Source organism: Pseudopodoces humilis, chromosome 11 (genome assembly GCF_049639895.1).
Source record: "Pseudopodoces humilis isolate 2021_Gansu_Grassland_sample_001 chromosome 11, ASM4963989v1, whole genome shotgun sequence".
Lineage (NCBI taxonomy): Eukaryota > Metazoa > Chordata > Aves > Passeriformes > Paridae > Pseudopodoces > Pseudopodoces humilis.
In genome coordinates, this window is record NC_142210.1 from 18,476,948 (window position 1) to 18,503,750 (window position 26,803).

General features: G+C 40.4%; 1 long non-coding RNA gene across 1 annotated transcript; it reads left to right on the forward strand.

The window, feature by feature from the left end:
- Positions 1-5,126: 5,126 nt before the first annotated feature.
- LOC148183620 (uncharacterized) lies at positions 5,127-26,643 on the forward strand. The gene is made up of 3 exons (XR_015773473.1): positions 5,127-5,293; positions 6,361-6,508; positions 25,105-26,643. It is a non-coding gene; the product is annotated as an uncharacterized LOC148183620 (long non-coding RNA).
- Positions 26,644-26,803: the final 160 nt, after the last annotated feature.

Sequence of the window (26,803 nt, forward strand, 5' to 3'; positions counted from 1 at the left end):
GCCCCCCGCCCGCTCCTCCGGCCGCCGACCCAGCAACAAAAGCGCCCCGGCCACGCTCCCCGCCCGCGGCACGGCACGGCCCGACCCGCAGCACCGTCGCCCGCCCGCCAATGGCAGCGCCGGGCGGGCAGAAGTGGCCAATCGCGGCTGGCGGAAGGCGGGGCCTTTCCACGGACAGCCAATCGTGAAGCGGGACGCGGAGGGCGGGCAGGCGAGGGGGTGCAGGGCGGGGGGGTGGTGTGGTGTGAGGGGAGAGGCGGCGGGAGGGGACGGGGCGAGGGTAGAGGACGCGGGGGATGAGAGGAGTGGGGCAGGTGAGGTGGGGACCGTGAGGGGAATCACAGAATGGTTCAGGCGGGAAGGGACCACAGTGGATCCTCTGGTCCCACTTTCCAGTGCCAGCAGGGTCGTCCCAGAGCACGTGGCACAGGATTAAGTCCAGAGGGTTCTGGGGTATGTCCACTAAGGGTGACTCCCCATATTCTATGGACAATCAGTTATAGTGAAGGTTCGTTGCACAGGAAAGTTCTTTCTCATGTTCAGGTGGAACTTCCTGTACATCAGTTTCTGCCCGTTGTCTCTTGTTCTATTGCTCAGCATCTCCAAGAAGGGCCTGATCCATCCTCTGACACTTCCCTGCAGACACTGTTGAGGCCAGCTCTTCCCGAGGCTGAAGAAGCTCTGCTCTCTCAGCTTTTCCTCATGAAGCACTCCAGGCCCTTAATCATCCTCGTTGCCCTCCGCTGGACCGGCGCCAAGAGCTCCATGTCCTCCTGTATTGAGTCCAGAACTGGACTTGGGGGAAGGCTGCCGGGTTAGCTGCAGTGGGAAGTGGCTTGTGAATCCTGAGGGCTCGCAGGGTGAGCTTGCTGCCACATGAGGAGTGGGATGATTCCCAGGCGTCGGGTCTGTCAGGAAAGAAAGGAGCCGCTGCTCCTGGGCCCTCCCCAAGTCCTACCTGACAGGAGGCTGTAACCAGGTGAGATCAGGCCCTTCTCCGGGGCAACCAGCGACAGGACAAGAGGATATAACTTCAAACTGTGCCAGGCACAGGTTGGACTCGATTGATCTTAGAGATTTTTCCCAACCTAACTGATTCTGTGATTCTCCCGCTGCTGTCACTGCTCTGTTGGGCTCTGCCACTGAGAAGAAAAAGCTTTTGAAGGCCATCTTGATAGCCCCGCCTCATGTGGTTTCTTTCTTGCTTGGGGCAGAGCCTTTGGTCCCCGAGGCTGGTGTGTCTGCAGGGCTGGGCAGTTCAACTTCCACTTTTACAGCTGAACTTCTAGTTAGGATTTCACATCGCCTTGTTTGGTATTGGAGCGCTCAGCCAAACCTGGTGTTCAGCGAGAGCAGCCAGAGATGGGTAACTATAAAGCTGCAGGAATTAAAGAAAACAAAAGAAAGACCTCAAGCCTAACCAGCAGTTAGCATTAGAGAAGACTAAACTTTTAACTGGAGAACAGGAGAATTGGCTTAAAGGGCAAGTGTTCCTGATGTGCACCTTGTATTTTTATGTGAGGTGGGTTTTTTTGGAGGGGATAGGAAGTTGTGTATTCTTTTAAACCATACATAAGGTATGTAGCTTATTTTTGTAATACTGTAGCAAGGATCTTCAAGTGATTAAATTCATCCTGCATAATAAAATATTTTACTTATTGCATTTATATTTGACTATAAAGTTTTGGATAGCATAATGAGAAATCTTAATAGCACCTAATTATTGGACTATGAATGATAAAAAGAAGTGTTTCTTGTATTTTCAGCATAAAACAAAAATTAATGGTGTGAGCTCACTTTATATTACTTGGGTAGGGAGTTCAGGACTTCCCACAAAACTTTGAGGTTTTTTTTCTAACTCGTGACTTAAGTTTCTGTTATACCTCCCTACTTACACTGAATTTAATCAGGGAGGTAAGAAGAGAGATAAAACTGACATTTGGTGTACCCAGTAGTTTTATTCTGGAAGCTGAATAAATAAGCTTGGTAAAGCTGTTGAGAATCAAACAAAATTGCTGCAAATTTTGGAGAACTTCATGCTGGTGAAATGGAAAAGCAGCCTCAATGTGTGTTTGTACTGCAGCTCCCAAGATGCTGCAGTTAACACTGGGCTGGTGAACAGCTATCCCCCTTTAAGGAGGAGGGTGTCAAAACATAGGAAAAGTACTAAAATCCAACATTTCCAAGGGGCAACCACTTGAGTTGGGTTTTTTAAGCACAATTATGACAGTGCAAGGAGATTATTTGATTTACTAACCCTCAAGGGCAAGGAACATAATTTGACACACAGTTTGAGTCTCTGTCTCTTTAAGGAGCAAACATCATAATTTTATCACACAATTAAGAAATTCTTTTATAATTTTTGGTACAACACAACTACAACATATAGACACTAGCATTAGAAAGATAAATCCTGCTGTTAACTATACATCATAAAGCCAGTGCACCTTCATTTCGTGTTATGAAATATTTTCAAGTCAGTATGTTACCATGATTTCCAGTATGTGGCACTAATACTCAAGGCAGAGTTCTTTGAGGAGGAGGAGGAATTAATTGCAGATGGGAAAAGCGGTTCAGAAAATTTGGAATTACCGTGCCAGAGCTTACCTCCTTCTTGTACTTTATTTTGTAGTGATGATCCCTTGTATTCATGTGATAAGTGACCCTTTAAGGCAGATCCTGCTGTCTGCATAACAGCTGCTTGTGACTGATCTGCAAGCCAGAAACCAACACAGCATTCTGCTGCTTTAGTTTTCTTCAATATTTCTTCAACACAAGAACATGCCCTTGAAATCATGTTGGTATCTAGAAGTGTCAGGATTTGATAGCCATAAGGAACAAAGCCAAATCCATGAAATTCACAAGACATCTGGAGTATAAGGGGAAGGAAATATAGACTGACAACTCTCTAGGTCCTACTTTTGTCTTCCTTGTACTGTTCCAGGTGTTTCCATCAGTGGAAAGTGTGCAGAGCATCATTGCTGTGGTTTGACAAGGTTTTGCAGTGACTTTGCTTTGCAGCAGGTGGATAACCCTACACTGTTCCATCCACAAGAGAAGTAGACTTGAGGCATCTGCTTTCATCAGAGTCCAGCCTGACTTCCAGAGTTGCAAATTTCAGATTATTTCAGTGAACTCCTGCACATCATCCTATGTTTGCATAAGAGCAGGTGAAATCTGTAATTTTGATACCACTTTCCATAATGAACCCAAATATTTGGAGGTCTTTTAATAATTTTTGCTCAATTTCATCAGAAACAAGGATTATGAAATCAAGGCAGATAGAAACAATAACTGTATTTTATCTAGGTTCCCATATTGGTACAAATGGCCATAATATCTTGGCAGGAATTGTGGATGAAGGTGTAACACAAACCACATGGTTTCATGGGAATTTCACATACTGATCTACTGTATGTGACACTATATAGTAGCTCTCGAGCCAGACACTGGCATAAATTGTCCATGGGAATAAAGAGAAGGCTCATTTAAAAGTGAGGCATGGACCAAGACATCAAATGATGATGCTAACTCATAAGCAAAGATTAATTCCATCAGTGATAATCTGAAGAAACAGAAGTTTCCTAATTACTGCTTTGAGATTTTTAAGACTTCATTCTTTCAAGCAATTGCATTCACCTTTTTGGTAACATAAAGCAATGTAGAAAGTAATGTACATGTCAAGCCAAAACTGAACAGAATGATTTTTTGTTTCTCAACAAGCTGCGCTTCCCCGTGGGGTGGCTGATGGCCTGTTGCTTTTGAGCTGTGCCATACAACTGCCAGCCAGTCTCCCAGACTGCAGTGCCAGCAGACTGGCTGTCACAATGGCTTATTCATCATGTCTGGGTTCCTCCTTGTTTCTTGATTGCAAAATGCATGCTAAAGGTTTAATTTTTCCTGTTTTCAGATGAGGTCTTAAATGTTTATGTGAACTAGGAAAGCATCTGTAGATAAAGAAGCAAAATAATCATTAATACTTATTCACTCAAGAACTTTGCATGACCTCTCAGCTTTCCACAATGCTAAAGTACTTGGGTGTTTTGTCAATTTAAATACTTCCCTTCCTCACAGGGATGTTGAGTATAAATGTGCTATCATTCACCTTCTGCAAAAAATGAGCAAGAACAGAAATTAAATGCTGAGCCTCACTAAGGAGCCTCAACATTGGCATGAAGACCTTTAGGTTCTTACTGCAGACTGAAGTCCAAGCACTGAATTCTGTTTCATTTAAAATGTTCTAAAGACAGACACACCTTAAACCTGGATAACCACTGTAGAGGCTGCTCAGTCTTAGTAATTGAAAATTCTGAGGAAAGGAGATGTGTCTGAAATCCCTCTGGGACTCCAGCAAGGCAGTCCTGAGGCTATATATTCCAGAATCTTCTTTTGAAGCTGTTGTGTTTAACTAGTTCTGCAAATGACCCATGACTCACTCTTATTGTAGAACATGATTGAAGGAAGAGGTGATGGTGCTTACCATTAATACACAGTCAACTTTCCCTCACCAATGAATGGCCTGACTAGATTTCAGAAAGCATGCTGAGATTCCATCTGATGAGTTGGAGTAATAGTGACTCGGATATGCTGGAGAATAGCGGGGAGAACCACGTAATAACAGAACTGCTTTATAGTTCTGTACGGTAAGTGGTTCCTGGGAAACCAAATTAGAGGCCTCCAGACCCTTTCATTGTTTAGATCAGGCAGAGTAAGGAGTCACAGAGTCAGATTTGATCAGCAATGTACAGCAATACTTGCCTGGAACTGATTCTGAGGTAATTAGTCTTCTGGGCTGAGCTGGCCCTAGCTAGAACTGAAGTGTGCCAGTATTGCCCTTTTCAAATGAATCTCTTGTGCACATATGTCTCACTTGGCTCAGATCTGGCAGAACTCACTGTTTCAGGCTTAGTGCTTGGTCTGCAGTCACTTTGGATTCTTGTGGGACTTATTTGCTTGGCAGCTGGGCCAGCTCTGACCTGGCTCAGTACCTCTCATCTGCAGAAACAAAGCTCCTTACAGCTGGGAACCAGCTTAGCCTGACAAACAGGAGATCTGTGTCAGCTGAGCCCTGCCATTAATGAGGGCAATGATCCCCTGCGCTTCCCATTGTGACATTGGGAATTTGGTTATAAGAGCTAAGCAGGTAGCGTGGAGCACTGAACTACTTCCTGGCCAGATGCAGCATGGCAAGGTTCAAATCCCTGTTCCCAGCTGTCCAGGAGGTGCTGGCTTGCCTCAGCAGCATTTTCAAACTGTGGTGCCGTGCAGCTCAGAGCCATGGCTCTGTGCAGAGGTGAGGAATCCAAAAGGGAGCCTCCTCTTCGGAGAGAGAAGAGCTCTGTTCCAGCAGGCTGTGTGGGTGAAATGAGGCCACGTGGGGAGCACAGCTGTGAGGGTGTGCCCACCACTGACCGTACAGACCTAGTGACACGTTTTGTGTCGCCTGTTTGGAACACCATCAGGCTTGGAATCTTGCTCTGATTTTCTTTAGAAAGCTGTTTGCACTTGGCATCAGGAAATGTTTGTTGTGCAGGGGAGGTTTTGGTGTAACCACATCTGTCCTGTGTGACTATGCTCTGCCACCAGGAGGGGGCACAGGCAAAGCAGGGGCAGAGACACTGGCAGTCCACACAGTGCTGCAGGGTTTGGAAGACAAGTGAGAGCACCATTATTTCTGCTGGCCTTCAAAAACCAAAGTATTGGTTTGGGGGTTTTATATTTATGTATTACTGTATCACCAAATATATATATAGTTGTAAACTAAATTATTTAATAGTAGTGAGGAAAAACAACAGTGTATTTGCTGGATGGGCATGTTTGCAAAGTGATTGTTGTCGCCCTGTCACTTCTTTCTCGAATTCATTCAGGTCATTACTGTGACAAGTAGGTACTCTGTCATCCAAAATGAGCATGTATAGCAATGCAATTGCATTGCAGCAAGAAGTCTGATGAGAAAAGGGCTTGTTTCCATTAAGAATTATCAATTTATACAGCAAGCTTCAGATTGCAGTGCTTTATTTGAATATTTATTCACAAAAGATCTGTACTGTAGGGCAGTCATGCTACAGCTGTTCAAAAGTGTCAGCTGCTGAATTACAGCATCAGCACACATCTGTATTATTATGCTCCATTTTAAAAAGTATCGGGATAGTATATATAAGATCTTTGCATTTTTTGATGTTTGATGATTATTTGAAATTGCTATAACACACACGTTCATGACATTGTTTATAACTAATGTAAGAATTCTGACTTTTATATCACATGCATATTTGTATTCCCTTTTTCTTCTGCTTATGTGATTATCTTGGAGACTGATTCTTCTGTCTCACCATGCTGACACAGTGTCTTTTATTTCAGTACAGCAAAATTGTGTCCATCAGGCCCAAGACATCTTCTTTCAAGTGAAATGGAGAGGAATGAGTGTTTCCAAGTGATATCAGAAAAAGATGTGGTACAGTGGAGAACCTGATGAGATCTGCTGATTATGGATTTTTCTTGAGTCCTGGTATGTCAGCTTGCATGTGTGGGTAGCCTTCATTATTTACTCCTATGTATGAGAATTAGGTGTGGCATAGAGAATCCTGGCTGGGAGAGTGGTCGTGGATGTTCTTTCTCACTGGCCATAAACAGCATATAAGAGCACCACTCCATGAAAAGCTTGGTATTTTGTATTAATGGCTTGCTTTCTTTGACCAATAAAGAAAAATAGAGATAGAAAACTGTCTAGCCCTCTGGGATGCTTACAGTAGGGAGAACTGATGTAAGCAAGTCTCTAGTATTTTTAAACTAGTGTTTTTAGGAAACTGGGCTCGTGCTACATTTTTGATTGCTTCCACAGATGATAAGGTTGTAGCATAAGCTGCATTATATTAGCTGGCAACAGATCATCCATGTAGAACACAGACTTCATGAGTATCTTTATCCTAGTAAAAGCTTTGATCAGAAATTTTTGCTTTTTTGAGACGCACAAAAGAATCTAAACATGAAACACAACTGGAGGAAGCCAGGCCTTTTAAGCTGTATTTTCCAGAAGCTGCTTATTTTCAATGGCTTGTTTAGATCTGCTGTAATCAAAGGTGCAGACACAGTTTCTGTCGGTGTGTACGAGTGCTTTCAGGCTCACCAGTGCCAGCACAGGGAGACCCAGCCCTGGGCACCTCAGCTCTGCTGCTTACTACGAGTTGTAGTCCAAGTTGTGATAATCCCAAGACTGCAGCACCTTTCAGGACTGTGGTTTGGTTGGCTGAGTAGCTGATGGTCAATCTGAACCAGCAGCCCTGAGAGTGAGTCAGCCAAGACTCTGCAGGTGTCACCTGCACGCGTGACCTTGCCCCCTGTTGTATGTTGGAATGACTTGCTGTTGTTGTCCCCTCTGGTCAGAACTGCTCCAGTGTTCCTGCCCCTGCCTTCCCCATTACAGTGATTGTCACCCACTGGAGTACTTTAGCACAGAGTTTATAGGCTCAGCAGAGGCGGGTCTGGGTCGCTAAGCTGCTGGATGACAAATGCAGGAACTGGGAAAAATACAGTTAGACAACCAATTCCTGTGTTTGGATGCATCCATGTTAAAATGCAGGCTGTGTCTATGGATTTGATTAAAATGGGGTAGTAAAGGATACTGTTTTACAGCAGTGTGTTCCTGTTCAGATGTTTGCATTTTCTGAAAGTCAGTACTTTCTATTCCTTAGTTTATCTCACTGAATTTCACTGTAATAATATTCCCAGATAAAGCTGAATTGTGGGAAAGCCAGAGAATGCTAAAAGGCTGTAATTTCTCCTCCTGAGGAATGTTATCTTTCAGCATGAACACCCTTGACATCAGCTGGTCTTGCTGCAATATTGCTAATGAAGAAGTGCAAGGACACTAATAATGGGTTTGGCATCATCTGGCAAGGCACACTTCTGTCCTTCCTCCAGAAGGACAGAGAAGGAAAAAGAATATATTGTCCTTACTCGACAGGGTATTGTTCAGAATCATATCCATAGCCTGGGAAACAAAAATCATCATTCTCCCCTTTGATGTTTACATGACATGACAGTGTAAGGGCTTTTGGAGAGATAATATGTTCTGATAGGTCTGGGATTTTTTCTGTAACTCTGTGGCATAAAGGACATCAGGCCTGCTAAAACCTGAGCTCATTTTTTTCCCAGCTAAAAACCAGATTGGAGCAGAGACACCTAAGAGAAAAGACAGAATTTAGAAATTGTGGAGAAGGTGTTATTTCCTTTATACCAGGTCACTGCAAGCATAGTTAAGTAATTTTGCAACAGGATGCGTTTCACAAACATTTAAATGGCTGAACCAGAAAAACGCTGAAAACTTTTAATTCCCACTCAGTAGAGTGAGCTGATCCTTTTCTGTGATGAATCACTTAAAATCAGTAATAATTCACTTATTGACTGATTCCTGTCTCCAGTCTTTTTTAACATACTGATGAATTTTTAATTTAATTTGCTAATGTGTTGGCAAATTATACCAGTGTATAGAAAAGGTCCCTTAAGGACTGGCAACCCTGTTTTCCTTTGTGTCTCTTCCTAAGACTTCATTAAAACTTTGTTTCCTGACTGCAGCTTTGCACCAGTGTCTTCCCCATCTCCCAAATCCCGTTGACTGGATTTGTCCCTACTGTGCTGCCCAGAACATTCACAGGAGTCACTCTTACATGCTCAAAGGCAAGTTGACAGGCCTGGATATAATCTGAAAATATGAAGGTTTTGTTAAGACCACAAAACACAGAAATCTCTGTGCAATCTGTGTTGCAAAAGCACATGAAGTTCTTGTATATTTCAGTACTTTTGGTCTTATATCTACTAACATTTCATACAAAATATTTCCATGACAGACCACATTTGTTCTTACAAAATCAACTTTGAGAACACCAATGGTGGGGTTTTTGTTTAGTTTTGGTAATGACTGGAAAATTGGTGGAAAGTTTGTAGTTGGATCTAAATTTCTGCAAAGAGTAATTGTAAAAAAAAAAAAAAGGAAGCTTAGATTTGGACCATCAGGGATAAGATTTGTGAGAACATAGAGCTTTCATTGACCATACACAAATGGCTAAACTTTGCTTTCTGTGGTTTCTAAATGCAAAGTAATCCTTGTCCTCCTGTCAGAAAAAGGATGTAATATCAGAGGTAATGTTATATTGAAATTTTGCTTTGCTCAGACCAAGATATTTGTCAATTACAACCCAGCAGAACATTTGCTCGTATGATGTTGCCAGAATTTAAATAATTAAAAATGAGTTGTCTTCAGCAAGTAAATAAAGTACACCTAATGGAGCATTATGGAATACCCTTTCTGTTCATTACTTCTTTGGTGATAAAACTCAGTCATTTCCAATGGCTCATTCAGGCTTTTTGGAAAATTGTCATGATGCAAGTGTAACACCTTCCTCCTGATTGCAGTGGAATAGTAGCTTCAGAAAATAATAAAAATCTGAATTTCAGTGAGTGCTAACTTTTACTCCATAAAGCTGAAACTAATTGAATTTAGGCAGCCAGGGGCAGAAATATCCTTGTGGAAGCTGCTGGTTACTTCAATTTCAATTCAGGTTTGAAGTGGGGCAGAGTTCAAATACATCTAACGTGTTTTCATCAGTTCAACAGGAAACTCAGTTGTCATGGTAGAGCCATTTCCATCCAACTTTTACATAATAGCCAAGTGGTTAGAGCAGCCACCTCACCCCACTTACTTCTTCAGTTCTTATTTCAGAGAATTGTGCCCTTTCCTTTAGGTTATTAAATGATCTGAGTGCTAATGCTCTTCAGTATGCTCTTGAAAAGTTGTTTATTGCGCATTTAGGAATCCAGAAATCCTGAGGTCTAAAGAAGAGCAAGGAGAAGGATGCCTGATCTTGGATTGTAATTGGTAACGCATGCAAGCAGGGTTGGAAAATGCTTTTCTTGGGTTTTGTACCCAGAATTCCTTCAGTTTTACTGAATTGTAGAGTGGTGCAGATGCTAAACAATCTCAAAGCAGATTTCCTTTTTATCTTACTTGTGCTTTTTAAAATCTAATTGTGGAAGAAGTAACCACACCCAAATTCATCTTGCTCTGTGACAGACTAATCATAGTATGATCAAATTCTCTGTGATCATTCTGTGCAAAAATAGCAAAATGCTTTTTATTTTGTCCCCTTGTGTTTTCTCTAGAGCTACATCTTCTTTAGGCATAATTATCAGTAACACTAAATGCAACTACTAATGTTTTTAATGACATAAACATGAGATTTAAAATTTGTACAAATGAATTGTTAGGGAAAAATGAGGATATGAGACATAAAGGGAATAAATATAATGATAGGTAACTTTATGTAGCAACAAATAAGGTGAAAAAGAATAATGAAAAATATATCCACCCTTGTCTGAATATGACTGTGAGCTATTTTAATGGGAAATTTTAGCAGAACTGGGGGGGGAAGGGATAAGAAACCCAGCATCTGAATTATTAAAATAATCAACCCCCAATTTGCTTCAATTAAATACTTAGAGATGCTCCCAATGTTTTGATTAAGAAAAAAATTAAAAAGTTTCTTATTCATCTCGGCAGGCAGCTCTGCAAAATGGAAGGTCCCTGTGCTCCTCTGAAGCCATTTAATGCATATGTGAGCATGGATTCCCAGAACTATCTATAATGCATATAGTGCTTTCTGCTCTCAGTGGCTTTTTTTCCCACTCTCTTTACGTCATTTGCCATTTGTGAGGGTTGCCAGGGTAATGACCAATCATCCCTGGAGAGATGCCTGCTAGTAAGGACAACATAGGCTTTCTCTTTTTTGGTATTCTGCAGTATGTATTTGAGAGCTATTCTAGCATTGAGATTGCAGAACTTTTGTTTAGTTAGCAGGGAGGGAAAGTTTACAGAGTATGAAATAACAGCTTACAACTGTTGAGGTAAGTGAGGATTTTTCTATTTTATTAATCATCCTGTCTGTATTTATTCAAAGCATTGAGCATCATTATTTTATTTTGTTGTTATTGTTGTAGGTGTTGTTGTTATACATGTAGTTGACCTTGAAATTAGAGAGGTTTTTGGCTAATGTGAACAATGAAATCTTAGTAGTGCTGCATATACAGGAGAGCAGGATTTTATTCTCTTTGTAATTATTAGCCCCACAGCCTCTCTCAGCACTGCAATCACCATATACATCCACTCATCATCAAAATATTTTCGGAAGAATCAATTAAAAATAAGAAACCCATTGAGTGTTGGAATGCAGATTTCAGAGCATGAAGTATGGGTGCCTCTCAGGCAAATGGGAAATTCTGAATATTGTGAAATCGTGTTGTATATTTTAGGCCATGTGAGCTGGGAACTGAAAATCCAGAAAGGACTCCTGTCTCATAGGATGCTGAACATGTTGAACTCCTGTTGTTTTTAAATGTTGTCTGTTGAATAGCCACTTGCAGGCTCACTTATGACTTTTTACTCACCTATGGAAGAGAGAAAATAGAGCCTTCAGGCTGCAAACTGTTTTTCTGGCACTGGGATCAATAGTGTAAGCTGGTGGTGGTCATTGCCTCACAGAATGGGGCCCAGATTTTGCTCTTTTGCATGAGAGGTCACCTAAATAATACATGAAAAAGGAGGCAAAAAAATCTATTCAGATGTTCCCAATGCCCTCAGAAGTTTCTATGAAGTATTTACATGTAATGTGGATTATCACGGCTGTGACTGCAGTGGTTGGTTTGGGATGGTTTCATTTGGGTTTTGTTGTTGTTATTTTAAATGACCCCCCTTTAGAATTACTCTGGCACAGTTCCTTGTTTGTGTGATGGCTTCTTGCAAGAGAGGGACAATTGATGAGGTGGTTGTATTGCTTTTCTGTAGAATTGCCAATATATCAAAGTTCAAATTAGTAACTGTCTCATCAGAATTACTGTTTGCTGCTTAATATGTGTACACCAACACATGTGCTTCACATCCTGGCAATCTCACCTGTCCTGATAGGCACAGTATATATAAGCCAGAATAAAGCATATATTTTATTATATTTTCTGCTTACTGCAAATATATACAGAGTGTAATTTTGGCTCACACTTTTCCCCAGTAGGAAAATACATTGGGGCACTTAATTTAGCATGGTAAATTCTGGTTGCTAAATTTTAGATGTTGCTATGTGTTCAGATGTGTTTATGATAGCTTTGCATTATCAAAACAACTGGAGCACAGCAGTGAGTCTGGTTGTGTGTATGTGAGAGAGAAGAGAATTCAGAGTGACAATTTTAGAAGTCTGAGATGAAAATGATCTTGTCATCAGGCTGTTGAGAAAATATGTTTGTTCAGAAGGTTTCCCCCTTCTAAAAATTGTTACTGCTTTTTGACACCTATGTGTTTGGTATCACTTTTAAACAGTTTAGGATAGGAAAAATATTAAATGCTTACACTGTAGAGGGAAAATATCAGTAAGCTCAAAGATTTGTTATCTAATGTTTATCAGCATTCCATGTGATTCCACTAGTTACAGTAATCTGGGAAGCAGAACCTCAAAATGATAGTTTTGTAGTATTCTAGGTGGTGTCTTTTGACAGAAATAACATTATGGCATTTAGATAAGGCAGGTAATTAGGAAAGCAGGTTTTCAAATGAGACATTCAGAGGTAAAGCTTCCTGGAGAAGATGGTGGGTAACAAGCCTCAGTCTTTATCTTTCTGTCCACCTTTTCCCTGTCTGCTTCACCATCTCTCTTTTCAACCTGAAAATGCTCCATAGCTGTATGCTGCAGAGAATAGCATTTACTTCCAGACAGTGGGACAGAGAGAGGGAAGATGCAAGGAGGAAAAGGGAATGAGCCTGTGCTGTGAATTGTTCACAGTATAACTGCCAGTAATTAGGGCAGGGTATGTGTGTCCCTGAGGAGAGGAATAATTAACAGCATAAACTGATGCACTGACAAGAAGTCAGGCTTCAGACCAGGATAGGAAAGTATGACTCAGGTTGAAAAGCAAGGAGATGATCATGAAAGGGAGGACATGTCAGGACGGCAGAAGAGAAGCCAAAAGGGAAAGTCTCTCCAGGACAGACTGAGACAGGCTGGATAAGTTCAAGAAACTTGAATGTCTAAAAACATTCAGGAGCCCAAACTCCTCATCCCTTGAGAAACAAAAGGCGAAAAATAAATGAAGGTGAATAATCATTGAGTGAACAATAGTTTCTAAACATAGTGTATGACAAAGCAAATCACTATTGATAACAGGATTAGTGTTATCTCTGCACTGGACAGCTCAGCCTGAACTGTGGCCTTTGCTGTTGGGGGTCAGTTCTCGTGACCTGATGGATTATTTTATCTGGTATCATATATCCATGATCTGGCATAGATTACTTTTTCGGTTGGTTGGATGGTTTGTAGGTTTTTTTAATGAACAGTATCTCTCTGGATCTATATCTCACAAGAATACTGTGAGTTTTAATTTGTGACTGTAGTGATTAATGAGACCATCAGATGAAAAATTTACTAATTCATTTTTATTAAACCAAAGCCTTATAGTTTTGTATTTTGTTATCACTGTTTGGAATCCAGGTTGTTATTTCATTACCTGGGCCTGACTGTCCACTGCTATGAGTAAGCATAGCTCTGTTACTTCTGGGATCTGGTGATGTAACTCCAAAACTCTGGTGTGAAATCATGATACGTGTGTATTCAGAGAATTAGAGAATAATTTAATTGCATGAACTTAGTTAAAGTGGCCCCAGAAGGCACAGGATAGTTGCAACATAAATGTCTGGTTTTAAACTGTCAGTTACAGGCATTTTTGAAAAAAGATGGTGAAAGCGTGCTTTATCATCCAAAACTGCAATTCAGGAACACAACAGAGGCACACAGAAGGAAAGTTACTGCTGCTTGACCAGCAATATGCATAGTTAGGAAAGGCTGAAATTTGGAAAGTGTTACAGCATTTCCAGTGTCTCTTTTAAAGTGTGTGGTAAAACTCGCTTTGAGCAAGTAATTAGAGAGAAAAGGTCTTGTGGTTTAAAACAGAAGTGGTTGATAGAAGATGGGCATTTTAGAGTGCTTTACTAAAAGCTTTCCATTTATAATTTTAGCCCTATTTTCAAAGTATTTTACTTGAGTTTCATTGCACAACCATAGGCTCTAAGTTTCAAAGAGAGATGCTTTTGAACATTGCATCACTTATTGCTGAATTGTTACGTAGTTGCTGTGTGATGCCAGACAAGTCCATTAAACACTTCAGGGCTTGTTTCTTCCCCTGGGGATTGGTAGCATTTACCTTATAAACCAATGATATTCCTGTTATTCTTTGTGTAGTGTTTTGAGTAGCCATGTTGTTCAAGGCCTAGTTACTTAGATATGCAAAGTACTGCAGCACACAGCCCTCTGAGAACTCCCAGTTCATCCTGTTTTTCTCTTGTAGTTACAAGGTCAAGTTGAAATAATCCCCATGATTATAAGAGCTTGTATGAAAAACTTTCCTGGAGAGCAACATCTGTTATCTGGTGGTAATAGTGATTCAAAGGAGCTGTTTGGGAAGAGAATTCAGTCTGTCTCACATGAACAGGATGACTCAGTAATTCACATTGGAAAAGAGAAACATTCTCCAGGCCTCACAAATGTGATTCTGGAGACTCATTACATGCATTATTGTGTGCTTTTGTGAAGCTTCTGACACAGCGCAATGCGAATGGTTCCTGGCAGCCACGGGCCTGTCTTCCAGCAGCAGGAGTGATCCTAAACCATCCTCAGTGCCAAGGCTGCACACAAACCCTCCTTCCTCTGCCATTCCTCAGGGGCAGCACGTGTGGCTCTTATTTCTCACAGCTGGGGATAAAGCAGAGTTAGGGTGTAACAGAAAAGGACAACATAAATTGTTCTGTACATGACAGGGCTCCACCACACACCCACCCATTCACTGACAAGGAATTAACAGCTCTGACTACAGCTCAGGTTCACTTCTTCAGAGAAATTACATTACTCCAATGGGCTCTGGACACGCACATCAAATTTCATGAGGATTTAATTTTGTTTACCCTTTTACCTAAAATTTGAGCCAAATCCAGCCCCCATCCATACAATTGCCCTTGCTGCTTGAGGCCTTCATGTGAAAGCAGTCTCATATTTTCAGCTGGGTAAGTGAACAGGCACCCTGCCAGAATGAGGGAGTTGGTGACTGACACTTCACACCTGACCTTTGTGTGCCTGCTCCAGCCTTGTCTGCTCTCACAGAAGCTTCTGAACAAACACTGCCCTGGACAGATGAAAGTACTTGTAGATGCCATCTAGTAACATTATGTAAAAAGCTCAGAACCTGAAATATTTACAGCATAATTGACTGCAATACCTATTGACTTCAATGATTGTTTTGTTCAATTAGGGACTGCAGAATTTACATCATTGCCTCTGGCTTACATAATTCCAAATATTGTTGATGCTTATATAGCTTTTGGGGACCTTTCAGGCTTTTAGTTCACAAAGTGACTAATGTGAAAGTCTTCCTGGGGGGTAAGAGGAGTATTTATATCTATCTCATCTTTAATTTACTTATTCCTGAGTCTCTCTGTGCTATTCCTTTGGGAATGCTCATATAAATCTGCAATTTAACAAAGAGGGGGAAAGCAGAATTGTGTCTATACAGCAAGCTTCAAGTTTCTCTTTGAACATTAGAAGTGCATCTTTCTTATTTTCTTGCCTAAAAGGTAAAAGTGAATCTGATTAATTTTAATCTCATAAAATGATGAAATTAAGGCACAGTAAATTTAGAATGAATATTGAGGTAAATTAGCAATTTCCCATGGGTAAGCATGAATACAGGGACTGGAATTTAAAACTATGCAGGTTGGAGCACCAGAAATTCTGACAAAAAGAACTGACTCAAACTGATGAGAAGGGTCAGAGTGGCTTGAAAGAATTTTTACCTTTCTAATCTACATGTGCTATAAACCAGTGTTGGAGTTACTATGTGAGTAGCATGATCAGGCCCTGTGCAGATAAATTATGACCTCTCAGCCTCTGACTACAGTAGGGAATATGGATAATATAGAAATCCTAATGCTGGCTCTGTGAGAAAAGGGATTCAGCTTCTCCTCCTTTTCCATTCAGTGCTTTGGGGAAAAGTGGTGAGTAAACCATTTCACATATTCTGTGTGCAATTGCATTTCAGACTTCTTTTTCTCCAGAAACAGCAATAAAACATCTATCTATCTATCTATTTATATATATATATATATGTGTGTGTGTGTTTGTGTAAGTAAATGAAAACAAAATATGGCATAACCAGTTTTAGGATGTGTGGCAGAAATCTGATTGCATTTCAGACAATATTCTAACTACAGATCTTCCCAGAAAAATCTGCAGGAAGAGCTAGGAAAAGTCACACAAATATAACATGCATAGTTTTAGGTCTGTTTTATCAAAATTTGAGAAATGTATCTGTGGCAAAATTGATACAATTCCGATGTAGAACACTGACTTTCTTTAATTCTGTCGTGGTAGGTGAAGTGAAATCGGACATAAAAATCAGGGTAGCCTCCTTATAGAAGGCATTTTTTTTTTTTTTGCAGCAGAGAACACAATAAATGTTATCTGTCAGGGAAAGAAGCAGGCTATTTAAATTCAGGCAGCATAGCATCTTCAGTCAGAAGGGCTATTTTTAACTTCAGATGTAGCTTAATTTAGAAACTGAGCAGTCCAAATCCCTTTTTTTTTTCCCACTTCTCCGACTGGAGATTTTTTATGACTGTAGATACCCTTGTGTGATGATGCTGAATAGAATAAGAAATACATTATCCTGAGCTTCAAGGTCATGAAAATGCACATCTAAACAAAGCAGCTTTGTGGCAATATTGTCATACACGTGTAAACACAGAGACCAGATGAGATCAATGCACTGTTTTCTCAGCATAAGGGCCACTTTGGCAATTTGCCAGGAGGTTGCATAGAGTTTTCATCTCCATCTATGCAAGATCTTATCCAGATCTGTATTATTTTGTGTAGGATGTGCTGTAATTGCATATAGTCCTATACAATGTGTGATAAAGAAAGTGTAAATTCCAGTGATTTCTAAGGCAGAAATATTTATGAGAAATCTGGCCGTGATTTCCTGCATTGATTTTTCTGAGCCAGCTTCTTGTATTTGGCTTTGTTTGCAAGTTAATCACAAGAATTGAGAAGCTCATTTCGTTATAGAAGATATTCAGAATTAAGAATTGCAGATTTGACTCTATTAAGTGATTACAGGCTTTTTAATGTATTCAGATTCAGAATATGAACAAATCCTCTCACAAATGGAAGTACTTCCAAGATGGCTTGTTGCAAACGCTCTTCTTGCATAATTGCATAGTCTATGTCACTCAGCATTCATTGGGTGAATTGCAGTAGCATTTCAGCATAAAGCTCAATTCAAGCTGGATTTTATAGTTTACCTGTTCAAGCTCAGCCAGAAGAGATTCTGAAATCTCTTCCAGTTGCATAACAATAACAAGGAGTGGAGAGACATGTGCCGTTGCGACAGAATTAATGGGGTTATTAATAAGCTGAATGTGACATGGGAAAGTTGGCTCTATTTCTGAGCATAGTGACACCTTCACCATTAACTCCTGAGCACACACAACTTCGTACGGCTCCTGAAATTTTGCTTGAAGGGTTGAGCATTTATGCATTCCTAGAAAAGAGAACTTTTTCTGTAGTCACCTAAAATCCTGCAATTATATGTGAAAGCTTCTGCTGCCATTTATTCTTTAACTTATGACAGCTAAAATTAGAGGCTTTCATTCCATTGTTTTTATACACCAGGTAGTGTGATGTAATGTAGAAAGAACATCATAAAACAAGTTAGAAATGTAGAGTTATAATCATTAATGTTCAATGGAGGCTAAAAGGAAATAGCATTTAGAGGCTGGACTATTTCTGAATTGCCTGCTTTGGATAGGGGTTCTTTCATCTTTCTCGGAAACATTTATTTTTGAGGAATGCCGCTTTCCCTGGCTACCTTCTATGTGAAGGGAATATGGAAGTTAGCACAGCAGCTGTTAGAGCCATTAGACCCTACTGTGGGGTTTCCTTAGTTCTCTGCTGGCCACACAAACCTGAATAAGACTGAATTTAGTCTCTGGGAGGCATTTTAGTGGTGTTATCAGAGCAGGAAATTCAGACTGTGACACAGTTTGGATAGGGAATGTGAATTCATAGCCCCCTCTTAAAGAGGTTTTTCTTTATAATAAAGCAGATAAATTACAGCAGTATTTGCTGACGTGTTTCAGCTTTCAAAAGAGAATGTGTTTTTCTCATCAAAGACTTGATCAGAAGCTTATAGCAAAAGAAGCATTCAGCACATACACTTTCTTGTTTTAGGTGTGTTGGTATGTTGTCAAGAGGCAGGATTCAGTTTGCCTGTTAAAGAAGTTTAAAAAAAGACCAAAAAACATCCAAAAGGAGCAGGGGGGTTGTCAAGAAAAAGCTGAAATCTTACAGAATTGAGGGCAACATTTCTGGTCTCACAGAAATACAGGATATACTCAAAATAAATTTCTGAATGGCTTTATAAAATCTAATCAGCTTGACAATAAAACTGTCCATTTGTATCCACTTTGTTTTCATTCAGTTTGTAGCACAGAGGAAAACAACTGGTGTGAGAGCAAATAGTAATTCTATTTTCAGGCATTCAGACTCTTAAATAGCAAATTTCTTTGAAGAAATACGGTGACACACCGATAATGAGGTGAGTTTCAAGTAAAGCTCGGATTTGTCACAGAGCAGCACTAAAGTACTCAGTGACATAAAAGGAGGTTGTAGCGAGGTGGGTGTTGGTCTCTTCTCCCAAGTAATAGGTGATAATAAAAGAGGAAATGCCTCAAGTTGCACCAGGGGAGGTTTAAACGGGATCTTAGGAAGAGTTTCTCTGTGGAAAGGATTGTCAAGTCCTGGCACAGGTGCCCAGCACAGTGCATGAGTCATTACCCCTGGCAGTATTTAAAAGATGTGTAGATGTGGCACCTGGGGACGTGGGTTAGTGGTGGACTTGGCAGTGATAAATTAAAGTTTGGACTTAATGATCTTAGAGGTCTTTTCCAACCTAAATAATAATTAGATATATTTAGTAGTTTTCATCCACAAATCTCAATATGTTTTATAATGAAGGTAAATCATATGCATAATGTATGATTCTTTTATAAGAATTTTATTATCATTTTTCTGTTCAAAAAGTTTAAGCCACTCTTCTGTGTCACTTGTTACAGGAATATATATCAATGTGTTCTGTGCCTACAAACCACAGTAGGAAGGACAAGCAATAAACTGGAATTTTTATTAATCAGTGGGCTGTCTTCTCAGAAATGGGAAATGATTTTATCAAAGTGTGACAAATTACAAGAAGTAAATAAATTGATATTCAGGTGAAGTGCAGGAGACTAACAGTCACTGTGTGTCTATAAAAATGCAGCATGCTATTCCTGTATAAGGATTTCCACAAATCAGGATGAAAGCAGTCCACAAACATACGTAGGGATAATCATTCCATGCTCTTTCATCTTGGAGGAGATGGTCACAGATGAGGAATTAAAAATAATCAAATTTAAGAGCGCATGCTCTCGAGTGGGGATCAAAGGCTGAGATGCTGTTTAGGCATGCAAACAACCTGAAATATCAGAGCAGGAAGAGTGTGGTTGAACTAGTTACTGCTCTGATAAAATCTGCTACTTTAGGTTCAGCCAAACTGGTGATAGTAACAGAAATGGGGTGCAGAGGCACAGGGAAAGAGATGTGCAAGGCAAATCCTATTGCCTAACCTTGCATGCCTAACACAGGTGCCTAAATGATGAAGGCAATTTTTCCTGGACTACTGAAAGATTACATATAGATGATGGCAATTCAGAAAGTAATTCTGAGTCCACAAATATGGCTTCTGCTCTGAAGCACCTCCAGAGGAGCCAGACACCCTTCAGTGATTTTGTGGAAAACTTGGGTTGAGTGCCTGCCCTGAGCCCCTGGGTTGGTGTTAAACACAGCCCATGCAGGACCACTGCAAAGGCAACTCTGTACCCAAAGTGATAACATTCTTTCCTTGGAAAACTTCCTTTTTCCCCTCAGGCTTCTCTTTCTGCTCCTTGCATGACACAGAGATCTCGTGTGTGAAGGCTGAATCATTTGTCTGAAGGACAGAGTTGTTCTTAGGGCATTGCATTTTTAACCAAGTCAGAGACTCTCCTCTGTGTTCCTACCTAGACATGGGAGGTTCTTTCTCTAATCAGGGTTAACTTTCATAAATGCCCTTGGAAAAATCATAACCAAACCAAGAGCAATAGTTTTTGTGCCGTATCTGATTTAATAAGAAAGCATATTTACTTGGAAAGGAAGATATGTAAAATTTGGCTTTTCATTAAAACAGTTTTTTTTTTAACTCAAAGAAGAATTTATTTTTTTAAAATTTACTGTTAAAAATACAGTTTTCAATTTAATTGCTGAAAGTTTTGCATCCAGGGCCTAGCTTTGGAAGCTCTTTTCAGCTGACTTGCAGCACTATTAACACTTCTCATGTTTCTCTGTTGCACTTGTCTTGTTTAATACCAGACAAGGAGCCATGTGGGTGACAGCTCTATACCAACAAATCCTGGCAGACAGATGCTATGATTTGATCTTGATATTCACTGTATGTTTTACTTAGTGCTGCAACCAGGAATCAAAAATATAAGCACATGCTTTTTTCCTGTATATATGTCCATAAAAAAGCCTGATCTGGTGTCACATAATAGTAATAGGAAGCTATTTTTGGACCAAATGGAGCAGGGGAACAATGACAATAATATGTTTCATGGTTCAAGAAAGCTGACATTGGCTGACATTCATCACCAGATCTTGCATCAGCATTCACTATCCCTAAATAAAGCAGTAAGAAGAAACTTCCTCCGCCTATTAAGTGGCCCTTTATACAGAGGAGATCAAATTCAGCTGATAATGTCACCAGGAAGCGTGTGCAATATTTAAAATCCGGTTGACAGTGTAAATACTTAGTCGTTGAGGCAGCTGTGGTAGGGGCACCTCCTGTGGCTGAGCCATGGGTTGAGGTGTGAGGGGGGAATCCTGGAGCCAGGGAAATCCATGGAATAGCAGAGAGTGCTGGGAGCTCTCTTGAGCAGCCTTGGGACATTGCAGCTGTGCTGGGAGCACGAGTGACCAGGAATGCTGCGGACAGGGATCAAGGGGGAACTTGGCAGAGCAGGGCTCTGCTCATAGGGCCCCAGCCAGGGACTGCTCTCTCACACAGTGCTGGGCACTCACCCCACAGCTGAAACCACTGTTCCTCCCTTATGAAGTTCAACAAGGACAAATGTATACTCTTGCACCTGGGAAAACATAATCCAGGGTGAACTTCCTCCACTTATCCAGCAACTGATACCCCACAGGAAGTTGCTCTTGAATTTGGAAGTGAACGTGGTGAACGCAAGAACTGTGAGCTGGCTGAAGTTCTATTCCAAAGAAAGTGGCAAGGCTGGAGAAATGTTGCTAGTGGTGTTTCTCTGGGGTTAGTCTTGGGACCTGATCTATTTAATATATTTACCAGTGTGGTGAAAATCCTAGGTAAGACACATTGGGAGGCATTGCCAATGTTGAGGAAGACTGAGTTGATGTCAAAAAGGATTAGGCTAACCCTTTTAGCAGCTTGTTGGTGATTTCATATAAATAAGTCTCATACTGTACAAACCAGATTCTCTGGGTTCCATAATAACCTCACCTGTAGCCTGGGCCTTCGTGAACTGGAAATAGCAGAGGAGGAAACAAACCTGAGTGCACTTATCAGTGGAAGCATGAATGTGATAAAACATTAGAATATAATTGGGATAGAAAGCATAATGCAGTCCTGGAAGGTGAGAGGTTTTTAACAATTTGAAGGAAACATTGGCACCATCTTACAAGGAGTGTTAACTTCTCTAGAGTATTTCTACAGAACTGTGAGAGGTGTAAAGAAGAACTATAGGACCAGCAAGGGAATGGAGCTTCATCTTCTGAAGGGAAATTAGAAATGCTTCATGCACCCAGGCAAATGGAGGTTTCTAGGATGATGAAATCATTAAATACACTGGAAGGAAAGTGAGGGGAAAGGTTCAGTGTCCATGATCACCGTAAGCTCTTTGCTGAGATCACTAACAAAGCTGCCACTTGTTGCCTGTTCAATAGCTTTCTTTGTGATGTGGGTAGTGGACTGATGTTAATTCCAAAAGTGCACAAAACTTTTGCATGTGACACTGACAAGAGGATGGCCAATAAAACTGTGCTTTTATTAGTACTGCAAAAAGTACTCGGCAGCCTCAAAAATCAAATACCATTTTTCAAAACTTGACTACAAATTACTTATGAGAAAAAGAGATTTCTTTAACTGAGATGAACTTCCTCCTGTTTGGTGTGTTTGAGCTGGGCTGTGGCAGTGTCAGTGCCTTGCCCTGCCTGAGGAGCCAGCTCACCGTGCTGAGCTCTGCGTTTGACTCGGGAGAGCTCTGTAAGTGCGGAGTGTGCTGACATCACGGTCCCGAGGGTGGCAGTTATTAGCTGCTAAGAATAGTTACAGGCAAACATGGAATAGAAAAATCAAATGTCTGCTTAAACCACCAGTGGATGGGGATGTAAAGAGCTTGAGCTCAGCTGAGGGGTTTTCTGTTTAAATGTGAGAGCAGCAATGTTGGGCATCACCCTGGTGTACATGATGCTTTAGAAGCTGGGAGAGCCCACAGAGACAAGTTCATCCCTGGTGAAATTCCAGAACTGTCATGGTAAGTGAGCTTTTTATGTTTATTTCCCACTGTTTAGGTAATCTGATATGAGTGATCTGTGTTTTGTAGTCCTTAATGTAACTATGAGATTCATGAGAACCATGTTAGTATTACTACCAGTATAATCGCAATTCTTTTAAAAGATAAAACACAAAGCAATACTAATTTTGCAAAATGAAGTGTTCAAGGTTAAGAAATAATGTATGGCAAAAACTACATGCCGGCATAGATGATGCCTCCAGTCTACAAGTTCAGGAAAGTATCCTGCTCATCCTGTGTTTTGGTGCTATTTGGCATAAATGTTATAACCTTTAGGCCTTGATTACAGGTTTGATCTAAGACAGGCTTGAAGACAGAGGTCACGTTTTCAGGTTTTAACCTACTTTCAGTTTTGTAATGCAAACTTCTTTTTTAAGAAGTTTTTTAATGCTTCTGTGGTATATCAGATATTAAACTGTTCCAAATTAAAGTTGATCTAATTTAAAGAAAACACATAGAAATACAGAAGCAATATAAGATGAAAGTTAAGATTGACACAGGACTGGGTGTCTCACAACCTTTGAAAATCTCATCTTGGCTTTTTGATACAAATTAGGCCATGGACAGAAATGTTCAACTAGGCTTTTCAGTGCTCTTAGGAAATCTTCTAACGGAGCTACTCCTAACAATATTTTTTACACTTTTTAACTTACTGTTTAAAGGCAGGCAAGGGTAGAAATATAAAGCTGTGACTCTCCCAGACAAACACCAGAGATTCTCATTACAAGTTACAAATGGGCCTGAAGCTCCCTTGGCCAAAGTATAATCTTTGTCTCACCCCTTTGTACTCACCCACGGCAGCTTCATGGTGATTCAAAACCATCAGAAATCTCCTGTAACTATCACTGGTCCCCTTAGCAGGGGGAACAACCTGTTATCCCCTGCAAATTTGGCACCCTGGCCCCAGCCTCCCTGGTCTGCAGCCAGTGCACAGCAAAACCCACAAGTCTGCTGATCCTACAGAGCCTGACCCAGGTGCCAGCCCCTCGCAGGAGCCTTCCCCAGAGGGAATGAGGAGCTTGATGGATGTGCTGCTGCAGGATGTCAGAGTGTGCTAATGAAGCAACAGATCCATCACAGTATTTAGCCATTTTGCAAGATCCAATTACAGGAACTTTATGAAGTATAAAATAGTTTGATTCTACCCTGTGCTTAGCCTGTGAAAGAGGATGTCTCTAAAAGATACTCCCATCCTATCATTATTTCCATGTGCTGAATCATTTATGTTCAAATTTGTTTAGAACTAGGATTTGATTCTGCCCTATTGCTTATCAGTTTTTTGTAAATCTGTTTGATAATTTTTGTGGATAAAGATGAAGATCTCCTGGGTATTCTGCTTGCAGGGTGTGACATGTAAAGTAGAAGTTTTTCTTGCAGATCAGAAGGAAGGCTGACGTAGGAATTATTGTCTAAAATTATTGTCTCTGTTATGTAGGAATTCAGACAGTGATTGTGATAGTCCCTTTTGTCCTTTAAAAATGAGAATTTATGACCCAAAAGGTGCTATGCTGTCAGTCAGAAAATTTTTCCATTATACTGAATTGTATTTTTAATGGTGTAATATCCTGTTCTTTTAGGTGCAAGTGTGGTGTTTTGAATGCAAACTGATTTAAGTAATTTTCTTCAGTCTGTGAAACAGACACAAAAAAAAAAAAAGTAAAGAATTCTATATACAGGGTTAGTGTCCAGAGGGGTAAAATATATCATAAAAAAATTGGAGAATTTTTCCTCATTCCAAGGGTTTGTGAGTTTTATTTTTTTAGGAAGAGGACTATGTTTAGGTGACTCTTACCTGAAGGAGCAGCATATTTAAAGAGAATTATAACAAGAAATAGAAATACAGGGAAGCTTTTATGAAATAAAGTGCATATGGCTCTTAGCATGTGGCCAACTTCTTGTTTAGAAAGATTTTCTGCTGCATTCGTTTTTCCTTGCTGTATCCCCTGAGGGCTGAATGTCTCTATCTCCTGCAGACAATGCAGCAACGCCCTGGTTTTGTACTGGTGAATGATTTTTACATTCACAAGCTGTTTCAGTGTTCCAGAGCATTGCATTGTTCTAGCACCAATTTATCTGAATTTTCTCATAAAAAGATGATTCTCTCTGGTCTGGGGGATGCCATCAGGGATAAAGGCACATGAGTAGCACAAAGAGCTGAGATCTTGTGGCAGACTTCATGTCTGCTTGATGCTTTCCCTGATGGCCTTGACACCGTTTATAATGTCAGTAGGGTAAAATAGCTGTTGCAAAATGTGATTTTCCATTGGAATGCTGACAGAGCAGTGATGATGTGATGGCATAAACTTCTATAGTGGTGGCACTCTCTTGTATGTTCTGTTTTCAAGGTTAACTACAAAGATGTACAAAACACTCCCAGCAGAAGAGGTGGAAGTACCTGAGCCTTGTGCCTCTGACTTCAGCTGAGCAGTCAGACCCCTGTCCTTTGCTGTTTTGTGTGCAAATGGACCTGCCATGTATGGAAATCATCTCAGCTAAAGCTGAAGCAGTGTAGAAAACAAAACTGGGTAAATGTCTGTGAATGGATCTGCTTGATTTTTATAGAAAATATAAGAATGGTGGACCTAAATAATCAACAGAATTAGGGTAAAGGTGTTTGTAAAACACTTGTAAAATATTGTACAAAAATTGTAAAATATTAATCAGTTTTACATGTACCAAACTCTGTACCATTGAGATGATGAACAATTCAACAAATTATATTCCTGGAATGTATTTAGATCAAATAGCAGGAAGCTGAGTCCAGATAGTCAGACTGGAAATGAGGCATGTGTCCATTAGTATGGGTCACTGGAATGCCTGGAGAAGAAATGTAATGTTTCATGTGTGCAGTAAGCTGAGGGTTTGTCCACATAAATCTACACACATGTAATCAAAATTAATATTGGCAAGTTAAGGGATCTGATGCACAAACTTCTCAGGGAATACAGTTGACTGTTGCTGTAAAATGCCAGGCTGAGAGATGAGAATAATCTCTCTGGCTGGAAAATCCACTGAGCCATAGTAATAGCTCTGTTCCGTATGTGCACAGCAGACAGAGAGCAAAAAAAGGTTTTAATTCTACGGCAGAATAAAATATTAATGGTCCTGTCTCGCCACAAATTTTCACAAAATTAGATAGTTAGATTGTGCCAAACCTTGGCTCATCACCAAGACCACTTGCCATAAAATTCTGACATCAGAAGAGGGACACCTGTATTAAAGTGAAATTTGAAGATTCTTTAATATATAAATTTGTGAAATGGAGTCCTTATCCACAGCAATCATGTTGTCAGCAGTGCTGTTTGTTTGAATTAACACTGCAGATTGGAACTGGTTGTTGATGCTGATCTCAGCTTATATGTAGGACATAAACTGAATACATTACATTTGCTAACGTGCCTGGCCAGAATTCTCTGATGCAAACACCAAAGCTGAAGTAAATGGGAGCAGGCAGTTCTCAGCCTGAGGTGCCAGGCCATTAGAAATTCCAGGTTCCTAAATGTAAATGTAGTATAGATATCCACGCTGAAAGGTGTCTCAAAAATATAGCCAAAGATTTATATTATTCTGGCAACACACTGGAATCAGCTATTACTGCCGACAATAAGCAAAACCCAGCAAAGGAGTCTTTTGATGTATTTCAAGAAACATGTTTAGTGTCCTGTAACTGCATCTATCACCACCATCCTCTCAGAAAAAAAAAAACAACTGAGAAGGCTGGTTTTGTTTTTTGATTGTTAGCTCCGCGCTGCTGTGCCTTCCTTCCTCTGTAAGCTTCCCTTTTGTGTAGATGAAACCTGGTGATGCAGTGTTTGCCTATAGGCGTCCTTTTTCCTGCAAACACAGAAAACCCTGAAGAACAAATAAACTGTTTTAGTTGCTGATCCTGCATGTTTGCAAATTCATTGGGAGATTTGGCTCACATGGAAGGACACAAGGATCCGGCTCCTAGGGAATAAACGTCAAAGAACATGAAAAGAAAAGCCTTGGTAGGCACTGGGACTATAAGAACAAAGAGTGCTTCCAAACTGCAGTAGTAAAAAC